Genomic DNA, 18308 nt, shown 5'->3' on the forward strand with positions numbered 1-18308 from the left:
CCATGGAATTCTGAAGGTTTTCTACAAATGTTAATTTCTCAAACCTAAGTCATTTCTTGCCTTTGAAATTTCAGTGCTGTGGGTCAATTTAATAACGTTGCCTGAAGGATTTTTTGGCCTTCAAAAGCTGTCAGATTGCCTTTTCTTTGTTCTTTGAGAAAGTAAGGTTGCCTCATTCACAAAGCCTGAAGGTGACGTTAGAACCAGCATTTAAGCAATCATTCAGAGTTTTCCCCCAACAATATTCAGTTTTATTTTCCAGTTTGGTTCTAGTAACAGCGAGGCTTAACTAGCAACTCACACGTATCAGCAAGATTTCCTGAAAAGCTCATCAACATTTCATAATGAGTAGCCCAAGTTACTTAACTAAGGCCTACAGCTAAGGGGAACAATGGATGTTCTTTGCCCTCTCATCGCAGACCTTCTGGGGCTTATTATACCTCTAAAGCAACAAGGCCCCCTTCATCTATCAGACTGCTCCCCACATCTTCCCTTTACCTCTTCCTCCCTTCCACCCTCATTCACTCCCTCCACTGGTTATAATTTAAAACAGAAGATGTTTTATGGTTTGCTATATTTATTGAATGGTTTTGTATTTCTTATTCTCTAAAAAAACATAGGTGAGCGGAATGTTTTATATTTTCCTCCGTGTTTTAGCTTTAAATTGTATTTCTTTTTCCTGCTCCTGATTTTCCTTTCTCCTCTCTTTCTCCATCTTCCTCTGGCTCCTTCACATCCAACTGCACCCAGTGATTCTGGAGGGAAAACATGCTTCCCATTTCTGCCCACATATTTGGTTTGCGTACCTGATTACTTCCCTTGGGATATTGTGAAATTCTCTTCCTTAGTTTGGAAATGAAGAACTCTAAAATGTGCAGTAATGAATTTACATTCCACTTTCTAAGAACTTGATGAGTATTTAAAAGACTTTTTGTACAGATAGGACAAGACTGGATATATCTGATTTGATTACTTCACATCATTGTTATGTAGTTTACATTCCCTTTCACTTTGTCATAATTCTCAATGAACACACATTGCATCTTTGTTCTTAGAAATCTCTCTCCATTCCTTTTTGCTTAAAACAAGGGAGCCCCTTTCAAACACTGTTAGTTTGGAGTAGAACTGACACCCACCTTGTAGGCTAACCAAATTATAGCCTGCTTTTCCCTGATGAAGTTATCACATTACAGGGACATTGTTTCGCTTGTGGGGTTTTATTGTCCCAGTTTCAATTTTGACTTCAGGTTTGAGATTATATTCCAAGAGGACTATTCCTCAGAATTCTTTGTCTTCATAGTCACAGGGATCTTTTGTTTGGCCTATATATATTATCTCTTCTAAGCTTGGCCAAGGTTGTTAGGTTGTGCACTTATGTATAAACACTTAACACACATTTTGTTAGACAAAATGTGCTTGAAGACATTTCAGCCCTTCCCCCGCCCCCTCCCCCCTCAGCTCATTTTTTTTTTTGTGTGTGTGTGTGTAGAGTCACAGATGGTTGCTTTATCTCAGATGTTTAGATTTGGAGGACATTCCTTTGCACTTTGCTTGATGGACACAATGAAATGGAAGCTTTTGAGTCAGTCTTGACTATCAAAATGGTAGCACCATATAACAGATAGCACTGGGCTCCTCTTCCTATTTTTTTCTCTAAACTAGTTGTCCAAACTCCCCTAAGCCAGAGAGTTGTAGGTATGAGATTGTGTGTTTTTTAAGAAAATATTATGGATAAAGACTAATGTTCCCAAGTCAGGAATAACAATTAGTACTATTCATTAAACAGGGGGCATGTTTTGACTCTGGGTCCTGGCTAGGAAATATAAACTGTGAAAGTCACACATATATATGAACCTCAGGCAAATTTATGACTTGTCAGCCTTTTAAGGTTAAATTCTTAACCCCAAATCGGGGCTGGCTTTATATGTGGAGTCCGTCACATTCCTCTGGGCCACTGAGCACGCCCCTCCCCAGCCCTTTGCTTAATAGCAGTTAATGGCCTAATGAGCAAGAAGGATTTCTGCCTCTTATCAGCTGCCTAAACAGCAACAGGAAGGCTGATATACAGAGTATAGGTCAAAACCTGAGTTCTTGAACCAAAAAACTACAAGGTCACTTTAAAACTCTAGATATGTGCTATCTCTGGAGCCATCAATACCTGTCAGAAAAGGAGCTAGATACTTGAGTTCAAACAAATAGTAATAGTTGTCAAAAATATGAGCGGTCTAATGAATTTTGCTAATAGTCCTTTCCTTCTTTGTTTAGTTCTTCTATAAATAGCCTTCATATAGTCTTTAATGAGCTTTTTCATTTGTGCCTGGAGGTTGTTATGGTCAATGTGGGAGTGTTTGATTGTCAGATGGTGATGATGGTGAAGGTAGGAATATATTTTGACTCAGATTTTGGAAGGGACAGCTGGATAAAGGCAAATAGATACCTACTACTACTTTTCTTTCTTTCTAAAATAAATTTTTGAGATAGGTATTCAACTTGCCATGGAGTCAGAGAAAGCTTTGTGCCTCTTCATATTGTAGTGACTTTTTTTAAGAAAGGAGAAATAGGGCTGATTTCTTAGATCCAGTTGGGATCCAGGCTTAGATTCACATAGAACAAATATTTTAGGGTACTCAGTGCCCATCATAATGAAAGCCCCTGACTTTCATCTTCTGCATTTGCATTTTTTCAGAGACAATAACGAAAACATTTTTTTGGCAGATTTCCTTATTGAAAATCCTATTTACATAAACAGGCATTGTTGTGGCTTAGGGAAGAATGTGGGGTCCTATTCTTTAGCTCCTTGTATATCTTTGCTAAGGCTTGTCTAAATAGAAGTAATGACGCTTTAGTCTAAGCAGCTTTTCTCATTTAGGTAAGCAGGGTGGTTTGAAATTTCAGTTTACTAGATAATTGAGTCTCTTCTTCTTAATTATTTCAGGCATGCAGGTTGCTCTCTTTATAGTAAAGACCCTAAAAATCTAGTAATCTCCTCAGGCATTCGTTTGGTAATAAAATCCTGTGCATTTTCAGGGGTTAATTTTCATGACAATTGTGTGTTGCCTCCCCACCCCCATCCTTGAGGAAATTCTGCTATCTTTTAGGGTCTTTCCTCAGAGTTGCGAAAGCGCACTTTAAAAACATGTAAGGATGTTGCAGGAACTACTGAATCTAGAGGAAATTTAACTGTATTCAGATTCATGCTCATTACACAACTTTCATTTAGAGTTTTTAATAGCCTTGTCATATTTCTTGGAAAATCATGTGCCTGACTGCCAGACTTGGTTTTCTGCCCTGAATAAAAAACTGAATATTAGCAAAAGTGTAGCCTAAGTATCCCCTATTCTATTCTTTTTCTAAAAAGGAAAAAAAGAAAGAGAAGTCATCTGGTGCAGATTGAGGTGGGAAAAACTTAGAAAGAAAGAAAGAAAGAAAGAAAGAAAGAAAGAAAGAAAGAAAGAAAGAAAGAAAGAAAGAAAAGAAAAGAAAGAAAGAAAGAAAGAAAGAAAGAAAGAAAGAAAGAAAGAAAGAAAGAAAGAAAGAAATCCCAGATTGGCTTCACATCTGCTAGTCATTCCAACTGGTGTGACTTCAATTCAGCAAGTTTTTATTGAGCACCTGTGGTGGGGGCGGTGCTAATAATCGTTAACAGTTATTGAGCCAGGCGCTGTGCTAAGCCTTTTATGGGCAACATCCCACTTAATCCTCACAACAGCACTACCAGGTGGTAGTATTATTTTCCCCATTTTACAGATGAAGAAACTGAGGCTTCGAGAGGTTTAGTTACCTGTCATAGGTCAAATAACTATGAAATCAATTAAGCCCAGTTAGTCTGTTTCCAGAGCCATATTCCTCACCATTATTATTCTCATGATGGGCTCAGCATTTCTAGAAATTACTCCTGATTTTTGAGAATCTAGTATGTGTGAGATGCTGGCGATTCAAAATCAAGTACTCCAATCTTCCTAATCCTGGTGGGGATGTAGACGTGTAGAAAGATGAAGACCATGCATTGAGGTTCTGTATATCTGTTGAGGGGAAGGAAGAGTGCATGGGAAGGCCGGTGGCTGGATCCTTTCTATGGTGATGCTGCATCCTGAATACAGCTCAGCAGCCTGGGGTCACAGGCATTTCTTTTCCTGTTTAGTGATGGCCCTTCTTTGAGTTGAACTGCCTCAGCGATTGTTACCAACATGTTCCCATCACTGCCTTAGCTCAGTGTAACCTTAGCTACCTTGAAATCAACACTCCTTAGATGTGCATGCATGGTCAGGAAGGTTTGGGATAATTGGCCCCATAGTTCTTGTGTTGCCATTTCTCCTTTATTTCAATTCTCTTTTAAAAAAAAAGGTAAAATTTAAGTACAGATATTCCTGAACCAAATTACTACGTCCGAAGAGCTGAGTGTGAGTCATATAAGAGTAACAGTCCATAGAGAGATCCTGGATTAGGGCTTGGTTGGTTCAGCTTGATCTGGAGCCCTCTTGGCAGTGCCTCTGGGTGCCCACACTGGAATCTGGAGAGTTCTGTGTCCGAATCACCCACAGCTTGATGAGAGAATGAAGTTACTGTTAGCCATTTTTCAGTTTTTCAGTAAAATCATGGGAGCAAAAGGGAAAAATCCCCAAATCACCTGTTTGGGTAATTTATTTTTGTTTTTCATAACTCCTGAAGAAAGCAAGGAGGAAAAACAGTCACCACTGAGCATCATTTAAAAGTCTCTTATATGTTGCATTAAGAACTTAGATTTTCCTCAATTTTAGGGAGCATTTGATTCGGGGGAAAAATGAACTCACCAACCTGTGTGTGTTTGAAACAGTATCCTTTAGCTTCCAACCTCAGCTAGCCAAAAACCCCTGTGTCTTCTACTTTCTTATAGTTGGGCTGAAATGTTCTGCTGGTCAACTCCCTTTTTGTGCACTTTCTCCTCCATTAAATCTTTTCCACAGAAAAGGGGTTGCCACCAAGTCTCGACTTCAGTAGCATGCAGAAGGAGGGCCAATTAGTGAGGATTTTGATTCATATTACATGAGGGTGGGAGGTGGAGGTGGAGGAGGAAAATCTGTCCTTCCCAGTCCTTCAAATACTCAAGCTCTAACACAACAGGATGCTGAAGATGTATAAAATTACTGGAGCATTTACACAGTGATTCCCCAAGATGGCATAAATGCCACAGCACTAGAGCACGTCAGTGTAGACACTGAGATAAGCAGAAGGATGGGAAAAAGGAAAAGATCAATAATGATGCTTCTCACTCCGGGATCAAGAGTGAGTGTTTGATTTTCTTTTGGTTGCATTTTCCTCAGGTGCAGTGTGTATGTTGTACTAACAAGGCAGCTGACTCCCTTTTCCACAGGTTCCTATCATAGGAAAAGAGGAAAGATATAATAGAGGGCACAGATTATTTACAGTGGCTGAGAATGTAATTACAAGGTGCAATGGCTTGAAACTGAAATTTAGGTTAGCCATTAGAGCTGGGAGAAGCATCTTAACAGGAAGAGCAATTGGGCATTGGAAAGATTTGCCTGGGAGCTGGTTAAACGGCATCTCCAGAAATGCTGAGGACTCGGACAGGGCTAATGTGAAGAGAAACCAAAATCCAGTGTTGGGCTGGAGGCCCAGACCGATAGGCATCTTTCATTATTGCCTGACTCCCTTTGTGATTATTTAATTACTAATAGCTTGTGGTGATTTTTTTCATGTATCCAAAATATGCCTAATTTGTTAAGCATAAGAAAACAAATGCCTCTGAGCACTGAAAATGAAGCATTTGGATTGATCTTAAACACCCCCCTAACAGACTTTTTGGAATATGGGCCAGTGACTGAGGCAGTATTATTATTATTTTGCTTCTGCAAGGCCTTTTGGGACTATTGCTGTTAAAGTAATATTTAGGTTCTGTCAATATTTGTTTCTCAGGGATGATCCTAAATAAAATTTGGTTTTGGTCCCCATTCATCTTTTTCTTGAACTTTCCATCCTTTTAGACATGTTTGGCAGTCCCTAAGAGTTTTGGGCAGCCTCCCGTATCTCCCCTCCCCTCCCATACCTCGTTTTCTTGTGCTGGAGCAAGATACCAAGTAAACCCTTTAGCCTTCAGGTATGAAGGCATTACTCAAGGAGTCTTGCACTTTGAGACAACACCTAATGGAATGCTTAAACCAAAGTAGTAACTCACCCATGACGAAACATTTAGACAATACTAAACAGATACTTTTAGGTGGTGTAGAGGGGGAAAGAGAGTCTCCTAGGGCTGCCATTAACAAATTCCTTCAAATTTCATGGCTTAAAACAATTGAAATGTATTCTCTCACTGTTCTGGAGACCAGAAGTCCAAAACAAGGTGTCAGCAGGGCTGCATTCCTTCCAAAGGCTCAGTGAGAGAATCCTTCCTCACTTCTTCTAGCTTCTGGGGGCATCTCTTCTGTGGTTTTATCACTCCAGTCTGCCTCCATCTTCTATTCTTAGCCTTCTATTCTTCCCATGTCTCTTCTCTGTGTGTCTCTTATAAGGACACTTATCACTGGTTCAGGGTCCACCTAGATAATTCAGGAAGACCTTATCTCCAGATTCTTAATTACATCTTCAAAGACCCCTTTTCAAATAAGGTCACATTGCAAGTTCCAAAGGTTAGAGCATAGACATATCTTTGGGAGACACCATTCATCAACCCTACTATAGAAGAGAACTTCCTGAGACATCTAGAATCATACTAACTTACCAGAGCTCTCTAAGGGAAAGTTGATCAAGAGATGCTTAAAATTGCTGGTAAAATGTCAATATGCTTCCTTAGAGGGATGTGAGAAGCAACTGCTATTATCCCATTTTTCAAATGGTTACATTGAGGACCTGGAGAGTGAAAAATGGCTTACCCAAGTCACTTTGGATCAGAAGAAGAGTTCTGAAACAGAACAGGCTATTCATTATTATTCAGCATGGATTAATGTTTTACTTCATGACTCTTTTTGGATTATTATTCCTTAAAAGTATATTATTTTTTCTAAACACTTTAGCCATGGGAAGGAAATTGCTGCTTATTCCCCACCTGAAAAGCCTTTTCACAAGATCTGTAGGCTCATGGTGATGGTGTGCTTTCAATCTCCTGTAGCTTTCCACCTAACCTTTATGATTTTGTGGAAATATCAGCAATAGGGAATTTTGGAGAGCAGAAACACCTGTGAAACAAGACTGCCTTTTAAGGTTCAGGTTTACTAAGTGATAGGTATAACTCTACTCAAAGTGGTAAGTATATAGTTGTCATAGATGAGATATTCTCTGAAGAAATGCTGTCATAGTTGCTCATGACTAAAGGACCAGTTCTAACATTCATGGCTATGGAGCAATCTCTGTTCCGATGCATTATCAAGAGTATACCAGTGACAATCTTAGTGTGTAAAGTGATTAGTGAGTTTGGGTATAGACTTAAAGGAAATACAGAGAAAAAGGCACCTCAAAGACCAAGAGGATCATCTCCAACCTGGTGCAAGGAGTTCCTTCTGAAGTCTCTGATATGGTTCCCTAAATTATGCCTGAATGCTTTAAGGCACATGGAGCTTATTATGTATAAGGAGAAGGCTCTCATTGTTGACTATTTGTTCATTAATTCAACAAGCATATTGAGTGCACTATATACCAGAATCTATGCCATATCAGGGAAGACAGAAATTGTCAAGAAACAATTCTGGTCCAGAGAAACTTACAACTTAATAATTGGACTAAATATTCCAATGGCTACAAAGCCTAGATTGCAAAACACAGTGTTAGGTAAAAATGTGCTGAAAATTCTGAGAGATGATAGCTCATAGGGCTTATTTGGAGTGGAGGGAAGAAGAAAACATGAGAGATCCATTTGGGAGAGACTTTATGGATGAGGTTTTAATAGCTGAGCACTCCAGGGACAGGAATGGCACAAGCAAAATGGGAAAGTGGGAAATGGAGACATGTATTTGGAAACATGAAATAAGAGTTTAATTGAATCCTCATAGGCACTTTGAGAGGTAGATGCTGTTATCCCCATTGTACAGATAATGAAGCTGAGGCTCAAATATTAAATAATTTGCTGAAGATTATGAAGCTATTAAATGGCCAGTGGCTCATGGTTTATACCCCAATCCATCTGATTTTGGAATCCTGCCTTTTGCCACTGCATACCATCTTATCAGGAAGCTAACTGCCATTAGTTGACCTCTTGAAGTTCTGGGACATATACAAGGGCGTGCAATTATTACATAGGATGCAGCACTCTAGAGCATGAGTTGTTGGCCCCATGTGCACATTCATGTATATTTAAATGCTATTAACAAAACCTTCCTAAAAGGGCAAATACTAGTCTTCTGTTTCTTTTCCCAATGCCCAGTCTGAAAAGGGCTTAGGCAACATTGATTGGCCTGTAGTTGGAAAGTTTCAACTCTCGAGCCCAAACCCTTTGAGGAAAGCAGGCCCAGATTTGGCAAGGTACTCAGTTAAATCACACAGGTGATTTGGTAGCAGAGCAGATAGTAACATTTTAGCTTTAGTAGGGAACTGGGCTCCCTGCCATGTGAGGTCATACACATGGGCAAGGGCCTAGCACTAGTTTTGAAATTCTCAGCTACGCCTTAGGTCTGCATATTTGAAGATTATATCTGAAAAGTAAAAAAAAAAAAAATTATACATCTGAAAGACAGTATCACAGCTACTTATCTGAGTAGAATAGCAATTAGAGAAGAAGTGACTAGGGGAGACAGGAATATTGCCTTAGCTTGGTCCCTTTGGCAGAAATCTAACTAAAAGACTATGCATTCCTACTTCAGAGTGGCTGGCATTAGCCTCCAATCCAATCATCATTTTACTAGGGGTTTTTCTCCCATCCAGATAACCTAGAATGTGTGCGTGTGTGTGTGTGTGTGTGTGTGTGTGTCTTTCAAACTGAGGTCAGTCTAGGGTCTTTCCTTCAAGTAAACTTAAATCTAATGGAGATGAGGCATGTAAATATAACTGTGAATCAATTTAGAAGGTATAAGAAATGTCTTTATAAAGAATGGAGAGTCCCATGGGAATTCAAATGTTGCCTTTCCACTCCCATGAATATTCTCTCTGGGTGCAGTTGCATCCAACGATAACTAGGAGTCATCTTGGAGCAGGGCTCACATAGCTCTTCCTCATCTGGCTCCATTTTCTTGGAGGTTTCTAAAGTAGTAGAGTGACTCAATCAAGAAGTGTACTTTAGAAATATCTGTTTGGGGCTTGGGTGAAAAAGGATAATAGAGGCTGGAAGATCAGTTTGGAAACTGTTCTCATCCTCCAAGCAATAGGAGGTAAGGTTGATGAGGCAGTGTTGGAAAGAGGGGAATGATGAGAAGCATTAAAAAAACAGAATCTGTGGATATGGTGACATTGGGCTATACCAGATGAAGGTGAGTAAGGTATCCAAATGACTTAGAGGTTTCTCACTTGGGAGTCCATTTCCTAGACCTATCTGAGAACTCCAGGACAGAGACTGTCTCATTTATTATTATTATTATTGTTATTATTAATATTATTATTAGGTACTAGGGATTGAATCCAGGGGTGCTTTACCACTGAGCCACATCCCCAGTCCCTTTTTTTTTTGTTTTGAGACAGGGTCTCACTAACTTGCCTTGAACTTGTGATTGAGATTTACACCCGAGTCCATCTTATTTTGGAATCCTACCCCTACCCTCAACCTCCCAAGTTGCTGGGAGTACAGGTGTGCACCACTGTACCCTCCTCTTGTTCATTGTTTTATTTCTGAGGTTGGGCATATTACCTGGCACAAAGTAGGCATTAGGTAAATGTTGGATGAATGAATCGTTCACCACTTTGGCACACTGAATGCAATCAGTGAATTTGTATTCCCAGAGCACATGTCGACTGCTAGTTGGGAATGTGGTCTAGAAAGAATCTCTTTGTGGGAGAGTGTAGTGATCTGGGGATTCAACCTTTATGGGGCATGGAATGATTGGCGGTTAATTGACAGTTGGCAGTAGAGATAAAGGTAATTCATTCTTTAATTCTCAAGCTTAGAGAATGGCTTATCTCCAGGGTTGCTTTAAACTCCCAGTGCTCCAGTGTAGCAGCAACATTTTGGCCTGCCTTTTACAGAAGCCAAATCTATACTGTGGCCCCAGGCATGGTCTTTGATTTAAAGTTTGAGCTCCTGATACCCAGGTGTGCCCTCTGCAAGGTCATGTTCTTTCAGGCTAAATAACAGAAGGGTAACCTTCAGCTGGGTTCCCTAAGATGATTTCTTCCATCAGCAATCATCACTTTCCCCACAAGTTTCAAATGCAGCCATTTCTTTCATCTGTATTCCTATCTTGATTAGTGAGAAATTAATGAGCGTGTAAGATTTGATTTAGATAACGATTAATTAGGGGAAAAGGTGCTGTTCTAATAGCAAGTCACTATTATATGCTAAGGAAATTAGTTAATATTTTTGGATGGCAAATTGACTTGTCCTTCATGAAAAAAAAAAAAAAAAAACCTTTTAAAAATACCTGATATTTTTTGGTTCATTAGTAGATCAACCTGCTCTTAATCCTTTGGATAATTTTAATAGGCTTGTATTATTTTCCCTACAAGTCATGAGCAACCAGTTTTGAGTATCATTAATTCCTTTGTTTAATATTACTTTAATGATAATATTACATTATTATTTTGAGCACAGTGAATCTTCATTAGCAAAAAAAAATCTGCTGTTCATAAAGCAGACCTTGACAATGAAATGTGTCAAATCATCATACACACACACACACACACACACACACACACATACACAAAGATTTTAATTTTCATTGTTACTGAGCCCTGACAATTCATTCTATTTTGTTGCTGTTCGAATATGCTTTATCTGCTCTTAGAAGAGTATAAGGATCAAGGTCTACATTAATTTTTCTTCTGTTCTTTAATGTGCTTTTTAATGTGATTTTTGACAATTTATTGTCATAAGCTAAAATGGCAGTCGAGTAAAATAACTAGCATATAGAACATAATAAAGGTAATTAGAGAATTGGACGACTGGAAGTGACCTTGAGGAATTATTTAGTCCATTTCCCAATTTCAGGTCATATGACTAATCTTCCTAAACAGCACTCTTCATCATATTATGTCTCTACTTGAGATCCTCCAGTGGTCCATTATTGCCTCTGGGGTCAAGCCCACAGGTGTCTGCCTATATTCAAGTCCCTTTGAATTTGGCCTGTCTTACCTGATACTGTACCCTGGATTCCAGCCTTTCTTCAGTCAAGTTACCTTGCCCTGCTACTCCACTGATGCCAAACACATTTCACCCATTGACTTTTCCAAATTCTTCCTATCTTTATGGTCTAGCTCAAGCCTCAGGTCTTCCTGGAAGTCTCCTTTGATCCCTAGAGCCTCTGGTGAGCATTTCCTTTTCTAGCAATTGTTGTCTATATTGCATATCTTAAATTTACTTTTATTTTTATTTTATTTATTTTTATTAGTGCATCATAGTCATACGCATTATTGGAGTTCATTTTGACATGATCATAGAAGCATATTTTAAAAACCAACTTTATTGAGATACGATTTGCAAACAATAAAATGAACCCATTTGAAGTGATGAGTTTTGATGAACATGTATATCCATGTAACCACTACTCTCATATAGACTATTTCCATCACCTTGGAAAATATACTGCATATTTTGTCACATAACCATATACCAACTTTACTTGTTCTCTAGCTATTTTGGGGTGTGAAAATCTGGTCTCTCCACATGGATTTATTTTTGTTTGTTTAATTTTAATTAACACATATTGAATAGTTACTTTGTACAAAGAAGACTAAGAGCTTTACAGGCATAATCTCACTTAATCCTTGCAATAATTATATAAAGCAAGTACTATTGATAATCTCATTTTATAACTAAGGGCAAAAAGGTGTGTAGAGTTTGAGTAACCTACCTATGTTTGCATAGCTAGCATATAGTGATGTAAGGACTACATTGTAAGCAAGTTAACCTGACTGGCTTTTGCTTTTTCCTAACTACTAGTGCCCATGATGCTGCTGACTTATAGGCCATTAATACTTACTGACTTAGAATAAAATCCAATAGAACTGACACATTTAAACAGTCTGATATACACTGTCACCTTTCTTATTTTTATGGGTAGGGTTCAGGTATGGAATCTCCAAGTGAGTGTGGTGAGCCTAAAATTGAAGTCCTAGTCCTGGCAGAGGTGGATAAGGGTTATCAGGGGCAGTCCAATATACCAGGTTTTAAAATGGATCCATTGAAGAGCAAGAACTGGGCCCAAAGAAGGAGGCTGTGATGAGGGTCAAGAAAGCTATGTGGGATGCAGAGGCGGGAGGATAGCAAGTTTGAGGCTAGTCTGGATGACTTAGCAAGACCCTGTCTCAAAATGAAAAAAAAAAAAGTAAAGGACTGTGATTTAGCTCTGTGATAGAGCACACCTAGGTTCAGTCCTCAGTACTGGAAAAAATAAATAAGTAAAATAAAGCCAGGCCACAGGTAGCCAAGCCTGAAGTAATACCCTGGCATAAGAGTATGCAAATAAGGAGAGCCTTCTTTGGATCATCTGTGGTTAGCCTCTGGGAAGGGAGGCTGTGGTTAAGGGTGCCCAGTTTAGGTACACATGGTAATAATCTCAGAGAGAAAAAGCTTCCATATCTCAAATATCCCTTTTCAGTTGTATTCCACAGTACTGGATCCAATGTGCAAGCAAGACATCATCTCAAAATAATTATAAATACATTACTTCATAGTTCCTTCAAGTGAAACATCTATTTGTGTCTCTTCAAGATGTTCAGAAATTGATTTTTATGGTATTTTCCCAAGATCAAATTTAAAGTTAAGATGTAAAGTTTTCAGGGTTATCTGTCTGCACTCCCTTTTTTAGATATAGACAGACGCAAAGTTCTTGCTAGCATTCTCACTCAACGACCCTCATTAATTCAACAGCGTGTGCATAGGGCTGAATGGAATCGCTGGGGCATCCCAAAGAAGATGGGAGTCATTCTCTGCTCTTCAGGAATATACAATCTAGGAGAGGAGATTATAGTATGAAGGTGCTTTTTAATCCTTCAAAATAAATGGGAACTAGCAGCCCCATAATGACTTCAGTTAATTTTTTTTAGCATCTGGGAATGCAAGTTATTAAGCCCTAAAAAGCTGAACCTTTCTGGTTCATTTGAATAGTCAATTGCTAAGTCTTCTTCTTATCTTCATTCCAGGCTATATTGCTTGTCTATTCCCATTTCCCGCCTGAATTCCATTTTTACAAAACAGATCAAAACAAAGCAACACAGAACAAAGCAAAACAAAACAAAACAAAAAACAAACCAAAACAAAAAGTGAGCTTCCCTTTGACAAGTGTGGTGCACTATTACTTTTCCTCTCTATCTCAATCTTTTGTTCCTCAAATACTTAAAGTTTTCCTATTTACTGCATTTTTTGTTGGTTGCAACTCATTTGTTGAATTGGCCTTTTTGCTTTTATTCATGCAAGTATGTAAGAGTTCTCAGTGTACCTCCATAGTCATTTGCCCTTGGTTTTACTTTTCCTATTTGGAATTTAGTTCCCCTGGTAATTTTTTGTTTAGTTGATGAAGATTTCCTCTAAATTTCTTCTCTATTTCTTTCAGTTCTGTTTCTTCGTGTGAATGAATGGTCATGACATTGAAATGGTTATATTTCACTATTATTTCATTTAGGCAAGTCTAGCTCTCCTATGCTGTCCTGTGGTGGGGATATTTTGTGATGAACTGTGAGTTATATCAAATTTCCTTAAAATGAAATGCTTTTTCTTTTGGTATTTTTCTCCTTCCTGATTTGGAAATTCTGAATTCTTATCAGTTTATGGATGTTTTATTTCCTTAAATCTATTGCTAACTCTTAGCCCCTAGATCAACTGTACTGGTTTATTGATAAACCAGGAAGTGATATCTAAGGGGAAGGATTAATATTGCTCTATATGTACTTACAGTCAGATATAACATATCCTTTTCTTCATGACATTTGACATATTTTCTGAAAAGTTCTCATTTGAGATTTTATTCCTTTGACGATGTTTGGCTAACCAAATTGTCAAGGTGGTAGGAGTTTATACAATGGTGAGATTTAGGACAGGGGCATACTCTGTAAGCTCTGAGTAACTTTTTGAGTGATCATATCACAGGCAATCTGAACTGGTGTCATGGCAATTCTAAAAGTCATTCCTGGGCTTCTCTAGGTCCACTGACCAATTTGTCATCTTATAAGATCTTAGCAATCCATAACACTTCACAGGGAAAAGATCTGAGCCCTTCTATTTTATGACTTCCACTAGCTCAAACTGGTGGGAATAGCAACAGTACTAGCAGCTAACCACTTTGCCAGATAAACTCAACCATTCTTCAAAACTCGAAGTTGCCGCCAGTGCAAATTTAGAGACACAAAGGGTTTTATCTCTAACAGGTAATTTATGAACTTAAGTAAATATAGAGATTTAAAACTATACCACTTAGGCATTGAATTTATCATGAAAGTAGAAAAAATCTTGCTAAATGGACAGGAACTTGGTATATGGAAACTATCTGCTATATAGGATTTTTCACATCCACGGTGTGTGTCTCAACTAACATTGTTTAAATTTAGATTAGTCACTCTTCCCCTAGGGGACACTTTCCATTCTTGGTCCAGTAAACTGCATCAGTTTCTACTCATAGAATAGCATTACATTTTCTAACTGTGTAGAAAGAACACAGTGCGCTAGAACCAGCTTCATGTTTTCCCCCTTTTTCTGAAGATAATCATAAAGCCTTTAAGCTTAGACCATATTTAAAATCAGTTTAAGGCTTGTATATGAGATTGACATTTATAGGAGATAAATCTGAACTCTGTGTCTCCAGACCCCAAATTGTATTTTGACATTAAATATCACCTTTCCATCCAGTACTATAAATTGCAGTGCTGGATTAGGTTTGGTGATATGTATTATCTGTGCTCTCCTTTACTACTTTTGTCAGCAGCTCCCTTGAGGAGAGGGAAGTGGAGAACTTGGAATCAATACCCTGGATTCCAACACTGATACCATGTGAGGCAAAAGTTAACGAATTTCATTCTTAAATTAAGAAAACTTAGACATGTACATTAAAGACATGATCAACTGAAATTCCTAGGGAAATAAGATGTTGTAATAACAAGAAAATTTCTAGTAACTTAGAGCTAAATAGTCTCCCCCCTTTCTTAAGCCCCGATTTTTGAAAAGCTGTCTAAAATGTTTAAATATGCGTTCTAGTCTCACTTCAGTAAGATTTATTGTACCTCACTTTGCTGAGGACCTTATGGCACTTTGGGGAAGTTATGTTCCATATACACATTTTATCATCCTACCTAGCTATGTTGTTTAACTGCACTCATTTACTGTCACTGGGTATTTATCTCTGCTAGTCCCTTTAGACAGTGAGCCTCTACCCAAATATAAGGGTATAATAGCAAGTCTCTTTTCAAAGTTGTACTTCTAGTATGTTGCACAGTGCCTGGCACATAGATACTATGACAGACAGGGTCCTCTGTGAAAGAGATGCCAATTGGATTAGACGTGGAATAGATTTATTGGGAAAACACTTATGGAGGAAAATGGAGGGGGATGCTGAAGGAGGCTGGAAGGATCATTAGAACGCGGTACAGGTATGACCCTTGTGAAGGAGAGAGGAAAGGAAGAAAAATTAAGAAGAAAGAATCTTATACTACAATACAGTTTTAAGAGAGTTTGGCAAGTCAATGGGGAGGCCTCAAGCCAAAAACCCACGTGAGCAAAGTCCCATGTCTCCTAGGACTTAATGTCTTGCCATGCTCAGTCATTGGTTGAGAGTAGCTCCTAGGGATTGTGGCCTCTGCACGACATGGTGGTGAAATGAGATGGCAGCCACTGGGGTTACTAGTCAATTACTCCCCACCGTAGGAGAGCTGAAATGCACATTTCTATGACCACCCCAGAAGGAGCTCAATAAATGCTTACTGAAAGGAGAGTTTGCATAAAGTTGGAGTTGCACAGTGGTAGAGTATGTTCTTAGCATGTGCAAGGCCCTGGGTTCAATCCCCATCACCAAAACTAAAACAAAACAAACAGGAGTTGAAAAGAGTAAGGAGATTGAACTTGATGTTCTTTGAGCTTTAATATTTGCTAATATTGGTAGATGATATAAAACCATGTGACTGTCCCTCACTTCCTTCATTATTCCTTGTTATGGTTTGGATATGAGGTATACCACAAAAGCTCCTCCTTAATGCAGGACTATTCAGAGGTGAAATGATTGAATTGTGAGAGCTATAACCTAATCAGTCAGTCCTAGTTGAATGGACTGAATGGATGGTAACTGTAGGCAGGTGGGGCATGGTTGGAGGAGGTGGGTCACTAGGGGTGTGCACTAGAAGGGTATGTCTTCCCTGTGGCCCCTTCCTTTCTCTCTCTGATTTCTGGCTGCCATGTATCTTTCCTCCACAATGCCCTTCCTTTAAGATATGCTACCTCACCTTGGGCCCAGAACAATGGGGGTGGCCAACTGTGAATGAAACTTGTAAAACCATGAGCCCAAAATAAGCCTTACCTTCTCCAAGCAATATTTCTTGGGAATCTTAGTCATGATGACACAAAACTGACTAAAACATTCCTCAAATGTTGCCATATGAAAAGAACTGTTCTGACTACCCTTTATAAAATAGATTAGTCCGTGCTACCAACATATACCATAGCTCTTTTACTTTTCTTTTCTTTTTTTTTTTTTTTTTTGCCCCTATACCAGAGGTTGAAGCCAGGGCTCTCTACCACTAAGCTACATTTCCAGTCCCACCTTTTAAAATTTTTATTTTGAGTTAGGGTCTTGCTAAGTTGCTGAGGCTGGCCTCAAACTTGCTTTTCTCCTGTATCAGCCTCCTGAATTGCTGGGATTACAGGCATGCGCCACCATGTCTGGCTCCTCACTTTGCTTCTAAAATAAAGTTTAAAAATTAATAGCTTTAGTAAGGTGTAATTGATATACAATAAATAGCACATATTTCAAGGGTATAGTTTGATAATTTTGACTAGTATACTTGCATTAAACCATCACCACTATCAAAATAATGAACATATCCATCACTCCCCAAAGTTTCCTTATTAACTATTATAATCCCTCACTTCCATCCATTTCCTTCAACCCCTCATAATAACCACTGCACTGCTTTTTCTCACATTAGTTTCCATTTTCTAGTCTTTGATATAAATGTAATCATAGAGTGTGCACTTTTATCTGGATTATTTTCCTTAGCATAATGTTTTTGAGGTTCATCCATCTGGTAGCAGGTATCAGTACTTCATTCCTTTTTATGGCTAAATGTGATTTTATTGACTGGATATACGATAGTTTATTTTGCCTTCCTTTGATTTATTTTCTCTACAGTACTTACTACTTGACATTATGTTTACATTTTCATTTATTTGTTCATCTGCTTGTTGTCCTGCAGAATATAAACTCCATGAAAGCAGGAACTTTTCTTTCTGTACTTTTATACTCATCTTGATTGGTATGTAGTAGGAACCTAATAAATATTTGTTGAATGACTTTCATCTTGCTCCAGACCTTTAGTTAAAACATTAAACAACAGCAGTTTGAATGGGTACAATGTTGCCTGCCTGTAATCCCAGTGATTTGGGAGGCTGAGGCAGGAGGATCACAAGTTTGAGGGCAGCCTCAGCAACTTAGTGTGGCTCTAAGCAGCTTAGGAAGACCCTGGCTCAAAATAAAAAATAAAAGGGCTGGGGATGTGGCTCAGTGGCAAAGTGCCCCTGGGTTTAATCCCTAGTACAAAAACAAACAAACAAAAAACAAAAACAGCAACAACAGAAAAATAACATAGGTTTAATATGATATGTTTTGGTTATTTATCCTGAAAAGCAACATTGGGCTGGCTAGACGTACATTTTTTATTTTTATTTGGTGCTGAGGATCAAACCCAGGGCCTCACACATGCTAAGTGAGAACTCTGCCACTGAGCTACAAACCCAGCCCCATTACTGGAATTTTTAAAAGTTGTTTTTTGGTTGTGTTCTCATTCATGAAATATAATCATAAAAAATAAATTATTGGAGTGAAAACTGATCTTTTAACAGAAAAATTAAATATCGGTATTCAATGATGTGCATTTGGTGCAATAAATTAGTTTATGCAGAATTTATGAGTCAAACATGGACAATTAATTCTGATGGCTATTCAAAAAGAATCAGTTATAACGACAATTGGTGGAAAGCAGGGATTGCGAAAAACACTAATTTTGGATAATCCAGATTTTATTGTATTTGAAAGGAAATT

The 18308-nt window shown here is 38.4% G+C and overlaps 1 protein-coding gene across 1 annotated transcript in view; it reads left to right on the plus strand.

The window, feature by feature from the left end:
* The window catches only part of GPC3 (glypican 3), a 414363-nt gene that overhangs the window by 13498 nt on the left and 382557 nt on the right, over positions 1–18308 (plus strand). The gene's annotated exons all lie outside the window — the stretch shown is intronic.

This window comes from Sciurus vulgaris (genome assembly GCF_902686455.1).
Source record: "Sciurus vulgaris genome assembly, chromosome: X".
Classification (NCBI taxonomy): domain Eukaryota; kingdom Metazoa; phylum Chordata; class Mammalia; order Rodentia; family Sciuridae; genus Sciurus; species Sciurus vulgaris.